This window comes from Camelus dromedarius, unplaced genomic scaffold (assembly GCF_036321535.1).
Source record: "Camelus dromedarius isolate mCamDro1 unplaced genomic scaffold, mCamDro1.pat HAP1_SCAFFOLD_114, whole genome shotgun sequence".
NCBI lineage: Eukaryota > Metazoa > Chordata > Mammalia > Artiodactyla > Camelidae > Camelus > Camelus dromedarius.
The window spans coordinates 2,713,846-2,729,019 of NW_026989787.1; the positions used below are offsets into that span (position 1 = coordinate 2,713,846).

The window sequence follows — 15,174 nt, forward strand, 5'->3', positions numbered from 1 at the left end:
AAGAGAGACTGTTAAATAATCAAGTCTGACTGGTCTTCACCTCAAAGAGCAGACACTATAAATTCCTGATGTAGGATGAGGCTGCCGCCACAAACTGACTCAGCTTGAAATTAATATCCAAGATGAAGCAGCGGATACACGTAAATATTCACGAGTGTCAACTCCGCTCACGGGTCTGGGCCCTTCACTGCCTGAACGGGGGTGAAGTCCCCACCCGTGTCTGGGAGGGAAGCGTGGCTCTTCCCAGTCTCACCCAGGCTTCACGGGCTATTTCCCCCCACAGACTGTCCTCAACGATTAAAAAGTTCTCAAGATTTTTACACCATGCAAAACTGAAAGACATTTTTGCAGATGGAGCACTTTCTCAGGCTTAAACATTTTTTGCCTACACTTAGCAAGGGGGAAAAAAGAAACATGACTCTACAAAGTCTCTGACCCTCACCACTCACAGGAGTAGAAAGGCCACAGCAAAAGATGACTCTTCACATTGCAGGATGAGGCCAAAATAAAGCGGCCCCAACAACAGGCACTCCCAGAGACAGCGCTCAGCATTCTTCTGCACACTCACGACTGGGCAGCCCTCACTACCATCTATCTCCAGAACACTCCATCATCCCAAAAGAAACCCCCTGTCCACTAGTAGTCACACACCATCCCCCCTCCACCCAGCCATTTGCAACCATCACCTGCTCTCTGCCTCTGCATGTGCATTTTCTGGGCATTTCAGATCACTGAAATCAACAATATGTGGCCGTTTGTGTCTGGTTCCTTTCACTTAACATGCTGTTATCAAGGCTCACAGATGTTGAAGTGGTATCAGCATCTCCCTCTTTTTTTTTTTTTGAAAACGTTAAAATTTATTAGAAGGTGGTAAATACTGTCAAAAAGAGTAGAGTGGAGCATAAGGTATTGGGTTTCAAAGGGAAAAGTGCAGGTTGAGCAGTCAGGGTGGACTTCCCAGAGAAGGAGGCCTTTTTCATCTTCCCTTTTATTTTTACTTTTCCTTTTTTTTTACTCTTACATCTGAATAATGTTCCACTACATGGAAATACTACATTCTGTTCATCCATTCAGCAGCTATGTATGGACGAGGTCCAGAAGAATGAGTGAAAAAGGTGACTAACAGGGATGGCATTTAAACAAAGGGCAAGATGAGCCTTAAAAAAAAAGCCAACCAATGGAGGCACAAGGAAATTCACTGCTTTTCTGAGCAAAGTGCATGCTTGCTTCGGCAGGATTACCGTGCAGGGCTGGGGCGGATATTGGCAGGAATCACGGTGAGGGAGTCACCTGAGAAGACTCTCCACTGCAAGCAGCTCAGACAATTCTCTTCCCTCATCCTTTATTGTTAGAGCCATGTTTCTTGGTTTCTCTTATTTCAAGTAATAGCACTTTAACTATACAGTTGATCATCTGCATCAGACCACCTTACATCCAAGCCACAGAAAATCATTCACTGACTGGAGCAGCTCCAGGACATAACGGTGATGGATCAGGGAGTACTTCAGCATCCCAGCCTGCAGGTATAAACCCAACATGTGCCCTGTTGATGTCAAGAAAGTAAAATGCATGGAAATATCTTACTGCTGGTGCATGACATCTGCCCCCAAATTGCCCCAAAATCATGCTGGCAAATCACTACTCAACCCGCTCACTACAAAAAAAAAAAAAAAGCTAAGAAGGCAAATTTGGGCTCTTCCATTGAAAACCAGCAACCATCACTGCCAGTTTCTGATGTGGAATACTCCTGACTTCAAAAACCACTGCGCAGTTATTTTTCAAACGTGAAAGGTATATATGTATTCCACGTAGATGATGTTACAGAAGGATTTTTCTTTTCAAAATTTCCAGTTGCAACATTAGAACAAGAAAGTTTATGTTTCAGCTTTAAAAAAACTCAATTATCTTCCACTTTCTTAATGTTGATCCTATTTTTATTTTATAAAGGGAGCTATGCTGCATATTATAAACCAACTGTTTGGCTTCTGCAAACAAGAACTGTATGACTTCACCATTTCAGAGCAAACTTTAACGATGCTTTGAGAGGTGGGGCCTGTGGAGCTCACTAACTGCTCTTTAAATACTGACAAGGATGAGCTATTAAGTAATGCAAAGGCTCTAACTCCACATTAACTCAGAAACCGAAGAAACTACACCAAAACCTTACTTTATCATTTTTAAATATTCCGATTCTTTTGAATATTAAATTTCTTAAAAGATATGATTTTTTTTTGAGAAAGATAACAGCTGTATTAAATTTCCTCTCACCAAGAAAGCAATCTTTATCAAGAATAAAACCCCTATGGAAATCCAAAAGATGGGACGTTTCTAGCTAAGTGAACATGCAGATCTGAACACAAACTTATGTCCTATCAGATCTCACTCGAACGAGTGCAACAAAGTACTGGGCTACCCTAGAACTTACCTCTTCTGTTCCAGATGTTGGCTGAGCTAAGATCATCAGGCAAGGCAGGGAAGGAGAGAAGAGGAAAGTCCACCTGGCGACCTCCATCTGTTTTCTTCCAGCCACAAGGTGCCGCTAGGGCGGCCCCACTAACAAGCCCTCCCCAAAAGGAAATCCGGCATCCACACTGCCCCTGCCGTCCCCAAGCAACCCCGACGTCCCTCTCCCACTGGTCACCTCCCAGCCTGTGAGTGGTCTTCTAATGCCCCCCAGTTGGTGGCACCCTCACCCTCTTCCCCGCTACACACACACACACACACACATAGCCAGGGCAGCCTTCCCAAAGCACAAATTTGATTACATCAACCCCCACTTCAAACCCTTCAGAGGCTCCCTGGTAGAGTTCTAGCCCCACCCCTGACCCTGACCCTGACCCTACTCGCCAAGCCTCACCTCAGTACCGTGGTCCCCAGTGACCTCAGGGGACCCCTGAATTGCTCCTACTTCCCACTTGCCTCCAGGCTCATCTTGACTGTTTCTCAAGGAAGCCTTCCCTCCCTCCAACCTCCGCACTTTGTTCCTCTGTTCCTAGAACATTCTAGGCTAAGTCAACTTCTGACACTGCTAAGCTCCCAAGAAGCTAATAAATTTTTCTTATTAATGTGGGTCCACTCTCCCCTAGACACTCAGAAGTTCGCATGTTATGAATAAATGAATGACGGGATGGGTCTCAAAGTGAGAGACTTACCTGCTCTCGCCCATCCCGACCCTTCTTTCTGTAGAATATGAAAAGCAAAACCAGAAGTACCTTTCCTGAGAGTCACTTCCTGCTGACACCCTTCACTGCCTCCTGGGTCAGTTTTAGTAAAACCCAAGCTCCTCCAAAGCCCTCCTCCCAGGTCCTCTCCAGTGTCCTCCCCAGTAGGGGCACCATTCACCCTGGACCACAGAGGGCACTTTCCCCGGGTCCCCACCCCGCAAGCCTCCATGTCTCTGCCCGGGCTTCACCTGCCACCTGAGCCACCTTCTTGACTCCTTCTTCTGGCTGACTCTTACTCTGTTCTCAGAACTGAATGTAGAGCCCATTTCTTCCAGGAAGTCCTCTTTGATAATGTCCTTTAGTTCTTGGCTGGGTTTCCTCTAGAGCAGCACTGCATGGTGACCAAATGGTGTTTGTCTACCCACTCCTTTGAGACCATGACATCTTGGAGGCCACATGGGAAATAGGAGTGAGATGACAAGAGGGTAGGGAAGAGCTAAAAGCAAAATCAGAGCCCAAGTTCCAAATTTAAGGATCCTTTCTCAGAAAAGAAGAATAAAATGTTTCATACATGTGTCATTTGGCTACGATTTTTGTGGCTCATGGAAAACAAGAGCTTGTTGTTCTAGTCCAAAAACCAAGTTACATGCAAAGAAATGTATATATTCATATATAAAGCAAGCCAGAACTGCTCAACAACAGTTTGCAGTTTAATTCCAAAGAACTTTGATAAAGGCAATCTCTCTCTCTCTCTCTCTTTTTTTTTTTTTTGGAATCATATAGTTTCAGAAGTATTTGTATAACTAAGTGATTGCTACAGCCCATGATTCTGCACTGGAGTGTTTGGGGTTGAGGAAGCCCAGATTACATGCACTGTGTAAATGCAATCACACCAAGACACTGACAGGCGCCCTAGTGGCTGAGCTGAATTTTCAAAGCAGACAACCTTACAATGGAACACAGTTCTAAGTAGAAAGTAAGAAATGCAATGTTCTGTACTCAATTTCATACGTTATATGGGCCATTAACCGATAGTGCATCTTGTCTAATGAAACCCAAAAATAAATTGCCAACGTCGATTTTCTCCATCTGATTGTTTTATGTTAACGTTGGTTATCAAACCCTCAATCCATACGGAAAACTCAGGCTTACGCTGCAGCAGAGTTACATCCCGCAGAAGACAGCGGATCAAGGAAGAAATGGAGAGTTTCCCTTCAGAAGCTGCTAAGTCTGGTTTTGCACCTGTATGTCATTTGCAACCACGTCATCGTCAAAGGAGGAAGACCTTACATCTGTGGGGCTTAAAGCACTGTGTTGCTTCCGAACAATCAAAGAACACTGAGGTTTGTGAAACAGTCCTGAGGCACTTAAATTGCACTTTTTCTGAAAGGCTCCAAAACTGACCCACTTCACCATTCCAGGTACAACAAGGAGGTACCGGAATTAGTAGATAAAACATGCCCTTTAAGTCTGACAAGGCCCAGCTTGAATCCTGCTACAGCATTTACTAGCCGCTAAATTGACCGATACCTTAACCCCTCTGAGAAGTCTTGCCAATTCGCAAAAGGGGCTGCCACTGCCCACATGGGAGGGATGGATGTGAATGGAACACGCAATTAGGGCGGCCGACTGGTACCTGACACGAGGCCTGGCTAGTTTCCCTCCGCTGCCCTTCTGCCCCTTTAAACTTGCACTGTTGACTCTGGTAAGGATCAAGCCCCCGCAAGAGACTGCCCGATACTTCTGTGTATCCCCGTATACATGACTTACCCTTAGGAGGCCAGAAAAACTGCCTCCTCCTCAGTTACTGTCAATATTCTTTAGAGTCTGTGTTTTTTTTTTAACTCTATTTTGCAGGAAGACTATTCCAGAACTGTCCAAGCACCATTCTCCAGGTTGGCTCCCCTCACAGCACCCATCCCTTTTCATCTCAGATCCTCTGTCTGATTGCCTTCTATTCATGGGAAAGAGAGTCCGGTAGGGTGGGGTCTCCCTAGGACTCCTTCCCACCGTCACAGGTAAGTGTGACTACCTTCTCCCCACTCCAACTCCAGCTTCTGAGGAGTCTCCCCTCCCGGACCCTGCAACCTCTGCATCTTCCCAAGACGCACACGTGGCCATGAACCTCCCTTTAGATTTCATCCTGGCTGGCCCTGCCCACCACCCGGCCCTTTAAGGATAAATGGCATTGCTCTGAAAATCCCAAATGCCACTGAGTGACACACCAAAGCTGCATTGTCTGGGCTTCCCTCCAACCGAGGCACAGCCCTGCCCTCCCTCAGCCTCAGTCTGCACCTCTTGAGAAGAGCTAACCCACATGTAAGGCTGTGAACTCCAGCTAAGAAGGACAAATCCCAATGTGTATCTCTAGTCCGGCACCTTCACTTGAGCCCCAGGCTCATAGACCAGAGTGCCTCTTTGAAGTCCTAACTTGGATGACAAATGGCATCTTAAAAATGCCTCATGTCCACCATTTACTCTGGAATTCGATTCCTGGCAGGTACCTCCCAGGCTCACCATTTAACTAACAGAACCATCACCCACCTAGGTGTTTGAGGTCACATTCAATATCCCCTGTTCCCTCCCACCAGCCCTGCCCTGGAATCAGTCCTGTTATTTCCATCGCTAAGCCCATCTCAAGTCTGGTTCTGCAGGGACCATGGCCGTCACCCCACAAGCTCACAGCATGGTGCATTGAGTCACAGTCCTCCGAATGGTGCTCCCTGGAGGAGGAGGCATCTCCTGCCGCTGGTCACCTCAGAAGGCACTGGATTCTCACACAGGAGGCCCAGGAGAAGGGACTTAAGGTTCATCCATGGTCTGAGCTTTGAAGGACCCGAGGTCTGGGGGAGCTCCTAATTAGAAGACACACCTGCCAGTGAGCAGAAGAGAATGGAGGAACCCAGGCAAGGCTGTTCTCACTCCGACCCCTGGGCTCTCAGGAGCCACGGGAAAGGCCTGTGTCCAGGGCACAGCCCAGCCATCACAGATCCCAGCCTGCATTTGCCAACCCGGACAGACTAGACTCCTTCAATTTGCGACACTTACTTCTGTTCTGTTCCCCACCCAGAATGTGTTGTACTCTTTCAGAAAGTCTGGCCTGTCTCAAGCGAGACCAAGTCAGTGAAAAACGCAGTGTTGACATTTGGACCAGAGCATGAAAGGAGAAACAGAGCCTCATGGTCAGCATGATGGTGGTGGCCAAACACTTCCCCCGGGTGAGATGAACCATGGTAGGGGTGAGAAAAGCATCTTCCTTCACGGCTGACTAGGGTATTGGGGTCTCACTACCGAAAAGTAACTACATGGCCGTCAGTGGTGGACGTCAGCTGCAACAGACACGGAGTCAGCCATTTACTGCCAACGTGGGTTAAAAGTAAAGGCCAGTGCAGGGAGGCCTGCAAGGCTGCTGAGGCAAACCACAGACCCGACTCTGAATGCCCACTGGATGAAGCAGAGTGGAACATACGGTCCCCTTTAGCGGTCCCTGTGTCCACCAGATCCAGGTGAGCCAGCCTCTTCGGAGAAGGCCATGTCCTGATACTCAGAAAAACCAGCCTCGTACAGGGAACAAAAGAGTGGCATGGATTTTGGACCTGATACTGCCCCTTTATGAAGGCAAAGTAAAGTTAATGGCATAGGGGAAGTTGAATGCAAAAAAAAGAAAGTGACTGCTTCCTCTAAAAGCGTACCCTGCAGCTGCTCACCCCCGAGCCTGCCACTTCCTCACCAGTGACCATCGGCCAGGAAGGGCTATCACGCACATCACACAGTGACAGCCAGGAACCGCGTGCTGAGCACTTTTGTGTAAAAGCAGATATCGAGCAAGGTGCTGCAGACTTTGACTTTAGAAGTTTAAATACTCCATGAAAAGAACCCTTCAGCAGCCGCCTAAATCAATTTCCATCTCACTTCTTCAAAACAAACAAATTTAATAAGGGCGCATTGTCACCAAACATGAGGAGGACCAAACAGGTTCCTCAAAGCAAGGATTTTAACAGGTATCAAACACCAGTGGGTGATGAGCTAACAAAGCAAATATTCCAAAAAATTAGAAAATTAAAAGATGTCTAGGATAATACATGGATCAAGGCAGCTGTTAAGTTTTTGCTTTTTAAAGCGATGGAGACAGCACGGAGGGCGATCCAGCTATTTCCAATGCAGGGTGTGCACAGCCCACCTTTTCAGATGCAACAACATACTCAAAGGGCAGTACAAGAGAAAAAGGAAAAAAGAAAAAGGAAAAGAGGAACAAGCGAAAATTAGAAACACACGAGAACAAAAATGACTTTTACAGCCTGTACAAGAACTTACGTGAGTGTGATGAGGACAGGGATGTGGGGACGGTGAGACCCTCCCTCACCTCCTGCTCCAGGGAAGGCAGGGGCCTGTGTGGAGCGGCGCTGCCGGGGGACACCAACATGGTCAGAGCCCCAAACCAAAACCCCACCTACATGCGTCTAGATAGCTTTTGAGCTACAAAATGTGGTCGCATTTCAGGCTGAACAGTTTTGCTTACTTCCACCAAGAATAGCAGGAGAGAATTAGTTTCTGCTCCTGCACCAAAGCATTGTTTTTTAAATTAATGACTGTGTAATAGTAAAAGGAACAATGGAGTAAAAGTGACTGGAGAAGAACTTGCTTGACCCGAGCTCACTGGCCGCATTATCTCACTGACATTCAAATGCTGGCTGGGTGCTTTTTGTACCAAAACAGACAGACCCACCAGGATGGAGGTTTAATGCGCTGCTGTATTTTGATGCCGAGATCCATGCCTGGTACACGAGATTCTGGGTAAACAATGGTGACAGTGTCAACCGCTATGGGCTAAGCACACATAAAGCTACTCTGCCAAATCCCAAGGACAGACTTGAAAAGGCAAAAACAAGCTGGCATTCTCTGGTGGGTCTACAGACTCAGAGCCAAGCAGTTGCTGAGCAAAAATGTCACCAGTGCCTCCTATGACAAAAGAGGAAGCACTGGCCACGGGGCTGGGGCATGGCTCCAGGCTTCCACTGCTCACGCAGCAGTCTGTCCAGGGGGAGAAGTTGGTCCCTGCTTACATTGTACCGATGCACCTACCTGGACTAACGCCTGGGGGCTCAGCAGGAGGTGACAGGTGAGATGAACGGAGCCAGTCTGGGAGAACCCCGGTGGTGGCAGCTGTGCCTTCAGCAGTGCCCAGGCTCCTAAACATGCCACCTCATCTCCAAGGAGCAGAAGGGGAGTGCGGACATGTAGATGGCAGGACCCTGTGAGGACAAGTACAGATCATTGCCACGACGTGCCTTGCCCCTTCCTTAAGCCATAGAGGAATATCCGGGGAGGAACTGAAAATTCATGCAGAGTTCGCCAGGTATCCACACGCAGGTGGGACTCGGGTCCCCTGTGCCTCTCACTCACAGGGCTGGTCTGGACTTTCTTTTTTTCAATTCTCTGGCACCTTCTCCTCCAACTGACCAACAACCAGAAAGTAGGATCTGATCTTGTGTAAGTTCAAGAATCACAGAGCACCGCCTCCACAGCCGCCCCAGCTGCACGTGCTAGGTTCTCTGACCGTCACCTGTGAGACCGCCATGAGCACTCTCCAGACTCAATGCCCGAGGCCGTAGGCCGGGGGTACACAACTTCCCTCACTCTCCCCAGCAAAGGGGGACCACCTCTCGGCAAAGGCATCTCAACCTCTTCTGCCTGAGGGACGGCACAATGGACACACGGGGAAAGAGAGCAGAAAGTGGGGAGTGGGGTAGGCAGCCCAGAAGAGCTCGTCTGCAATTTCGAGGCAAAGTGAGGCCTTTGACCTTATCACAGGGACAAAGTGAGGATGAACCTTTCCCTGCTCTGTCCCATACTCCGTGACACGCCTTTTCCTGCGTAAGGAGTTCATTCGGAAGTCCCTGGCAGTGTTTCTGATGACCTAACCTGGCATGGTGGCTGTCTGGCATGAAGAGAGGGCCTGAGCCGTGCAGGTGCTGGGCCTGGGAGTCAGGAGACACCGGCTCCACCCCCAGCTCAACCAGAGCCTCGTTCTGCATCTCGGGATTCAGCATCTCTTATCTAAGCAAAGGGGTGAGACTGTCCCAGGACAGGCTTCCCAACAGAAATGAAATGAGATCCATGTAAAGAAAGTTTCCCAGTTGCCATATTTAAAAAGTAAACAAAGAAACAAACAAAAAACAAATGCTAGAAAGTGATTATAAGAACAGATCTTACTTATTCTACTGTATGTAAAATACTATCAATTTGACATGTAATCAATATAGAAAGTAGCAAGGTAGATTACATTCCTTTTATTAGATGTCTCAGCATCTGATGTACATTTGACCTACAGCACATGTCAGCTCAGACCAGCCTCCTCCCCAGTGCTCCTAGCATCAGAGGCTGTGGCTACTCTATTGGACAGCAACTCCAGGGGTCCCACCAGGGGTCTTGGCTGAAAAGCTGGAGTAAGTGTCCACAATATCCCTAAAAGGATCTCTCTGAAACAAAGGCAGATTCACTTTTAAACGTCTGTAAACCAGCGGGCTGCACCTCCATCCACTCTTGGCTACAAGACAGCCCTCTTCCTTGATGATCCCTTCCTGGATATAGGGAAGCAATCTGGCACACAGCGAGGGCGGCCGGTCCTCCAGGTAGACTTACCTGCTGTCTGTGTCCAATCCCATGAAGTCCTCCTTCTCAAACAAGGTGCAGAGGAGGGGGATCTTATCCCCAGACTTGTTGGGGACCCTATCCAGTCACTTGGACTTGAGCATGATGAAGAGTGACACAGTGAAGTCCTCGATCCTCTTCTCCACCAGCCTGCAGTCCTCGTAGATTGAAGGCCACGTCGGTGCGCTTCTGCTCGGCTACCTCCCCATGCAGCACAAAGACAAAGATCTGAGAGTCATTAAGCGTGGTGCCATACAGCTCCTCTGCACATGGAGCTTCTCGAAGGCCTTGGCCGAGAGGCAGTCGGCAATGGTGACAAGGCCCACTACCTTGCTGTGGGCCTGGAAGATTCCCCACCCATTCTCGGGTGCATAGTGGTGCATGTAGTGGATACAGAGTGCCCAATGGGAGCCGCAGGGGCTGATCTGGCTCACCAAGGAGATTCGCTTATAAATGCAAAAGATATTCTCCTCTGAGATGATCCCAATGGCTTGGATCACCATGGGGAGAATCTGGTCGTTCTCAGCGCACTGCACATAGTCAGGGATGCTCATGTTGCAGCCCCTGCCGAGAGGGGAGAGGAGATCGATATACTTACTCTGCTGTGGGCTGTGGGCCCCTCTGGGTTGTGGTGACCTGGTGTGTACCAGCCAGAAGGCAAGGGAAGCCCAAGCAAAGACGGGGGTACAGTTTGTCCTCAGTGTCTGCACATGGCTACTGTAGGTCGGATCACATTACCCAGCTTTTGGTCTAGGCTTCCTGCCCCTGCAGAGCAGGGTCATTTCTTGTTTTCTGTTCCAAGCACCTAGCCAAACCCTGATGCAAAGACAGTGCTTAAAACTGCTGAATAAAGAAATGAACAAAGGAACTGCTTTCCACACCCCTTTAAGCAGAATATAAAGAAAAGAACCACAGTGGGGTCAAAACATCTGGATTTCAACTCCAATTTATTTGAACTCCTAAGCTGCAGAATAATGGATAAGAAAACTTGCCTTGGGGAGGAGGGTACAGTTCAGTGGTAGAGCACGTGCTTATCAAGTATGAGGTCCTGTGTTTAATCCCCAGTACTTCATTTTAAAAAATGAAACAAATAAAAAAACCTAATTACCCTCCTCAAAAAATATTATTTAATTCAAAATTCAAAAAACAGCTTGCAATTGACGCAACATTGTAAACTTGACTATACTTCAATTAAAAAAAGAAATCCTTGCCTTACAAGAAATTATCTGGATTATGGAAGTTTGCAAATGTTAAATGCCTAGGTTACAACCTGCATAAAAAGGGGGGAGTGTACAAATTTACTATCCCTCCTTTATCAGCTATATTACCTTTCGGGGGGTTATAACCTCTCAGAGCTAATTTTCTCTGATTATAAAACAGAAAACATTACCTGATTTTCAGTACTGCTGAAGAATCTGATAACCGTATTAAAGCATCTGACACACAGATGTTACTCAATAAATGTTTGTTGAATGAATGAATAAACAAGCAAAGTGAATGCTGCTTCCTGCCACAGACCATCATAATGGTACTGCCTGGAAATCCCAAGCCCACGTTCACCCGACTCTACACTAAACATGTGGGTGACCTGGGCAGGCCTGTGTGCTTCTCTAAGACCCAGGTCAATCATGAATAGAAATGAGGGCAATGACACAAACCTCAAAGGGTTAGTGAGTCAGTAATGAATTGTACCTGAATTTTGCAAGATTGAACCGTAAAGGAAAATTGGGCAAATTGTCCATAGGCTCTCTCCATATTATCTCTTACAACTACATGGGAATCTAAGTTACATCACAAAATTAAAAGTCTAATTTTTAAAGAGACTATTGAGGTTAAATGAGATCACTGTCTCAAATAAGGAACATACAGCACAAATAGGACAATCCCTAGACCATGAGATACACTCAGTTAAATTTCCCACTGAACCCACTGGTCCCTCCAAATTCAGAGCACGAGGATGGGTCCTCGTGGCCAGAGGACACTGCACCTGAAGCTAACAAAGCTAATGGCCCCCACTTCCAAGAGCCCCTGTCACCACCCTAGGTCTAAGTTTGTATTTGTAATTTTTTTTCTTTTTATTAAATAGAAACCCCCAATTGCATAGCCTTCAGGTCAGCAAAACCTGACCACAGAGATCATGATGGCAGTCCTTCTTGGTGAAACAATAAAATGAAAAGCCATTTCCAAAAGAACTCTGTATAAATCTACTAGGGAACTTCATCCCAGACTGAGAGGAAGAGGACTGGGGAGGAGGGGGCAATCTGGGTCACAGAAGACCATGGGCCACCTGTCCCACGATGGACTTTAGTTTCAACACTCACCCTCAGGAACTTCAAAATACACACAGACAGAGTGCTATGGACAAGATTTATTTCTTTAAAGAAATCACTGACTCCCAAGCAGCTCTTGTTTCTACCGAGACACAAATGGATTATGTGTATAATGTTTCACAAAAACCCTAAAATACTATCACCCCAACTTCATACATGAAGAAACTGAGGGAGAGAGGTTTATCACATTGTGCAAGATTAGAGAAAGGCCACATCAGACACCGTATTTAAACCCAATCCCATGCTCCATTGCTCACACTAGAAAGTGTGACATATTGCCCCTTTCCTGCCCTTTCCCTGCAATAAATCTCTGAATAGTCTTCTCTGTGCCACCTGGAATCACAATCACATCAGTTTTCCACAAAGAGCTATGTCACTCCTTGGAGGACATATCAAAATCTAAAGGGTTGGAATGGGAGGAGAGATTTGCATTTTCTGTTTCTCAAAGGAAACATGGCTTTAAAAGAAACTGAAAATCACTTATCTAGTCTAAGCCCTCATTGTGCAGAGAAGGAAATGGAGGCTCAGAAGAGATGAGGAAAGGGCCTTATTAACAAATATTGCCTGAGTGCAGCACCAAGCCAGCCCTGGGCACTGCTGGGGGAGGATCTGGGAGGCCCAGGAGAATGAGTGTTAGAAAAAGGAAAGAGAAGAAGCATACAAAGCCCTGTCTCTACGTCACCATACCATGGAGTTCCACCAAATTACCCAGTATGGGTGCAGCCAACATTAAGGTTGGCTAGAGAGGTTATAGAAACCTGGAAGTCTCAACCATAGTGGAAATTCCAACATTTACTATGCTTTTTCCCAGTTCAAGCATCAGCTCAGTGGGCACTCTCTACCAAGGACTACACGAGGCCTGGAGTTCTCCGAAATACAGATCTCTATTACCACGTGTGCAAACCACAAACAGGTCCACCAGAAGAAAAACGCCCACAGATAAGATGGAATTACTGAAACTGAAAGCAGCCAAGCAGCATATATTAACTAGGAAAAATGGTGCTGCTAGAAATGGACTCATTGGCATAGAAACAAACTGTGGTTAGCAGGCAGGAAAAGGGGGATTAACAGATACACATTAATAAATATAAAATAAATGACAAGGACCTGCTATATAGCACAGGGAACTATATTCAAGTTCTTGTAATAAGTTGTACTAAAAACAATCTAAAACGTATTTATATATATATGCATATGTTTATAACTGAATCTCTGCTGTACAACTGAAACTAACATTGTAAGTTAACTACACTTCAATAAAAAATAATTAGAAAAATAAAAGCAAGTCTTTAAAAAAATAAAAGAACACTGTAATCCCCGTAGCTGTAAGTGGTGGAGAATTCTGGCTGCAAGCAGCAAGTCCACTGTATCACTCCAGCACTGACTGTCACCCTTTATGACCATCAGAGGGTCACTTGGCTTCACTGAGGTTACTTTTCTCTCCTGTGAAAGGCAACAGTAGCAACTAATGATGTATAGAATCTCATCATTCACAAGCCCAAAAATTAGTGAGGACTTCCCATGGGCCAGGCTCTGGACAGATGAAAAGATAGGGTCTCAGATATATTCATGGTTAGAAGAAGTTTATGCCATAAAGACATTAATTCTTCCTGTTTTGATAGACATATTTAATGCAATTCTGATTAGAATTCCTACCAGATATTTCATGGAATGTAGCAAGTTAATTTATGGTCAGGAACAACCAAGAAACTTCTTTAGAACCACCACTGGGTAAGGGTGGATAGGTCATTGATTTCCACTGTTCTTTCTGAAGTGACGAAAACGCTCTGGAATAATAATGGTTGCAGCACTGTGAATATGCTAAAAGCTGCTGAATTGTACCATTTAAATGGATGGACTTCAAGGTGTGTGAACAATATCACAATAAAGCTGTTATATGAAAAATAATTTCTTGACAATTATTTTCCCCTCTATGCAACTAGTCCGCTGCACAATTTAAGAAAAAGAAAAAACCAAAACAAACCAAACTGTGCCAGGAGCTCTTTAGGACTGCAATGTCCCTAGGTCTCCAACGCCTCTGGTGGTGCTGTTCCTTGTTAACACACACAAGCTGGGCTGGGCTAGTTAGGGACTGTAACTATCTTTCTAAAATCGACGGTCACATGTTTCACGCTGGGAGAGGGAAGCCTGGAGGATGTCACATACTCATGCCTTCAGCTCGTTTTTAACTGAACCAAGCCCTGCTTTCAACACTGTAATCCCTCTCACTATAAAAACACGTGACATCATCAAGCACCGCCATCATGACACCTGAAAGTGTTCAAGGAAATTACCTGGGGCAGAAACACTGAGGGAGGTGACAGAAGCTCCCTCAGCACTGACGCTCCCTTTTGCAGACTTCACCAGAAGAAGCTGGGCTTTATGGCCGGAGGCTGTCAGCCCGGGGAGCAGTGCCCACACCACTGAGCTGGTCCTGAGGGAGTGGGAAAGGGAGAGGAGGGCAGCCCAGGGGTCACGGGGCAGGGAAAGCGGGGGATTGGGGACGCAGGCTGCAGCCCCGCTCGGAGGCCAGCCCCAGCCCCAGCTGCCCCGTCCGGGTCCGCAGACACCGCCATCCCGGGACACAGCCCGCCCAGGGACTGGGATGGGCCGGCGGCTGAGGAGAGGAAGCCGGGGAGGAGAGGACTCACGGGCGGGAGAGGGGAAGGGGACGCCAGCCGCAGACTGAGGGGAGACCGGCGGGGGCAAGAGGTGGCAGGTGCACACCTGGCCCTTGACAGGTGTGGCCGGGGCGCTGGGCAGGTGTCGCGGGCAGAGGGGCCTGGCCCGAGCAATAAAGCTGAACACATGCTGACTCGTGCCCTCACGGGCTGTGACACATGGACCGCCCTCCCGCAGCCGCCTGAAGCTTTCCCGTGAACCCCCCACCTTGCACTTCCACAGCCGGAGGCCCCGGCCCCGGGGCAGGAGCTAAAGGCTTACCGGGCGATAAAGCTGAGAAGACTTTGGGGCCGATCCCCGGCTCGGAGCTGGAGCTTCCAACCCGCGGTCCACCTGGCACTGACTGC

The 15,174-nt window shown here is 47.3% G+C and overlaps 1 long non-coding RNA gene across 1 annotated transcript in view; it reads right to left on the minus strand.

Moving 5' to 3' along the window:
- LOC135320689 (uncharacterized) overlaps nucleotides 1–8,412 on the minus strand; it is a 64,514-nt gene extending 56,102 nt beyond the window's left edge. Inside the window, exon 1 of the long non-coding RNA XR_010379950.1 lies at nucleotides 8,247–8,412. This is a non-coding gene — a long non-coding RNA (uncharacterized LOC135320689). The remainder of the gene's footprint in view (nucleotides 1–8,246) is intronic.
- Nucleotides 8,413–15,174: the final 6,762 nt, after the last annotated feature.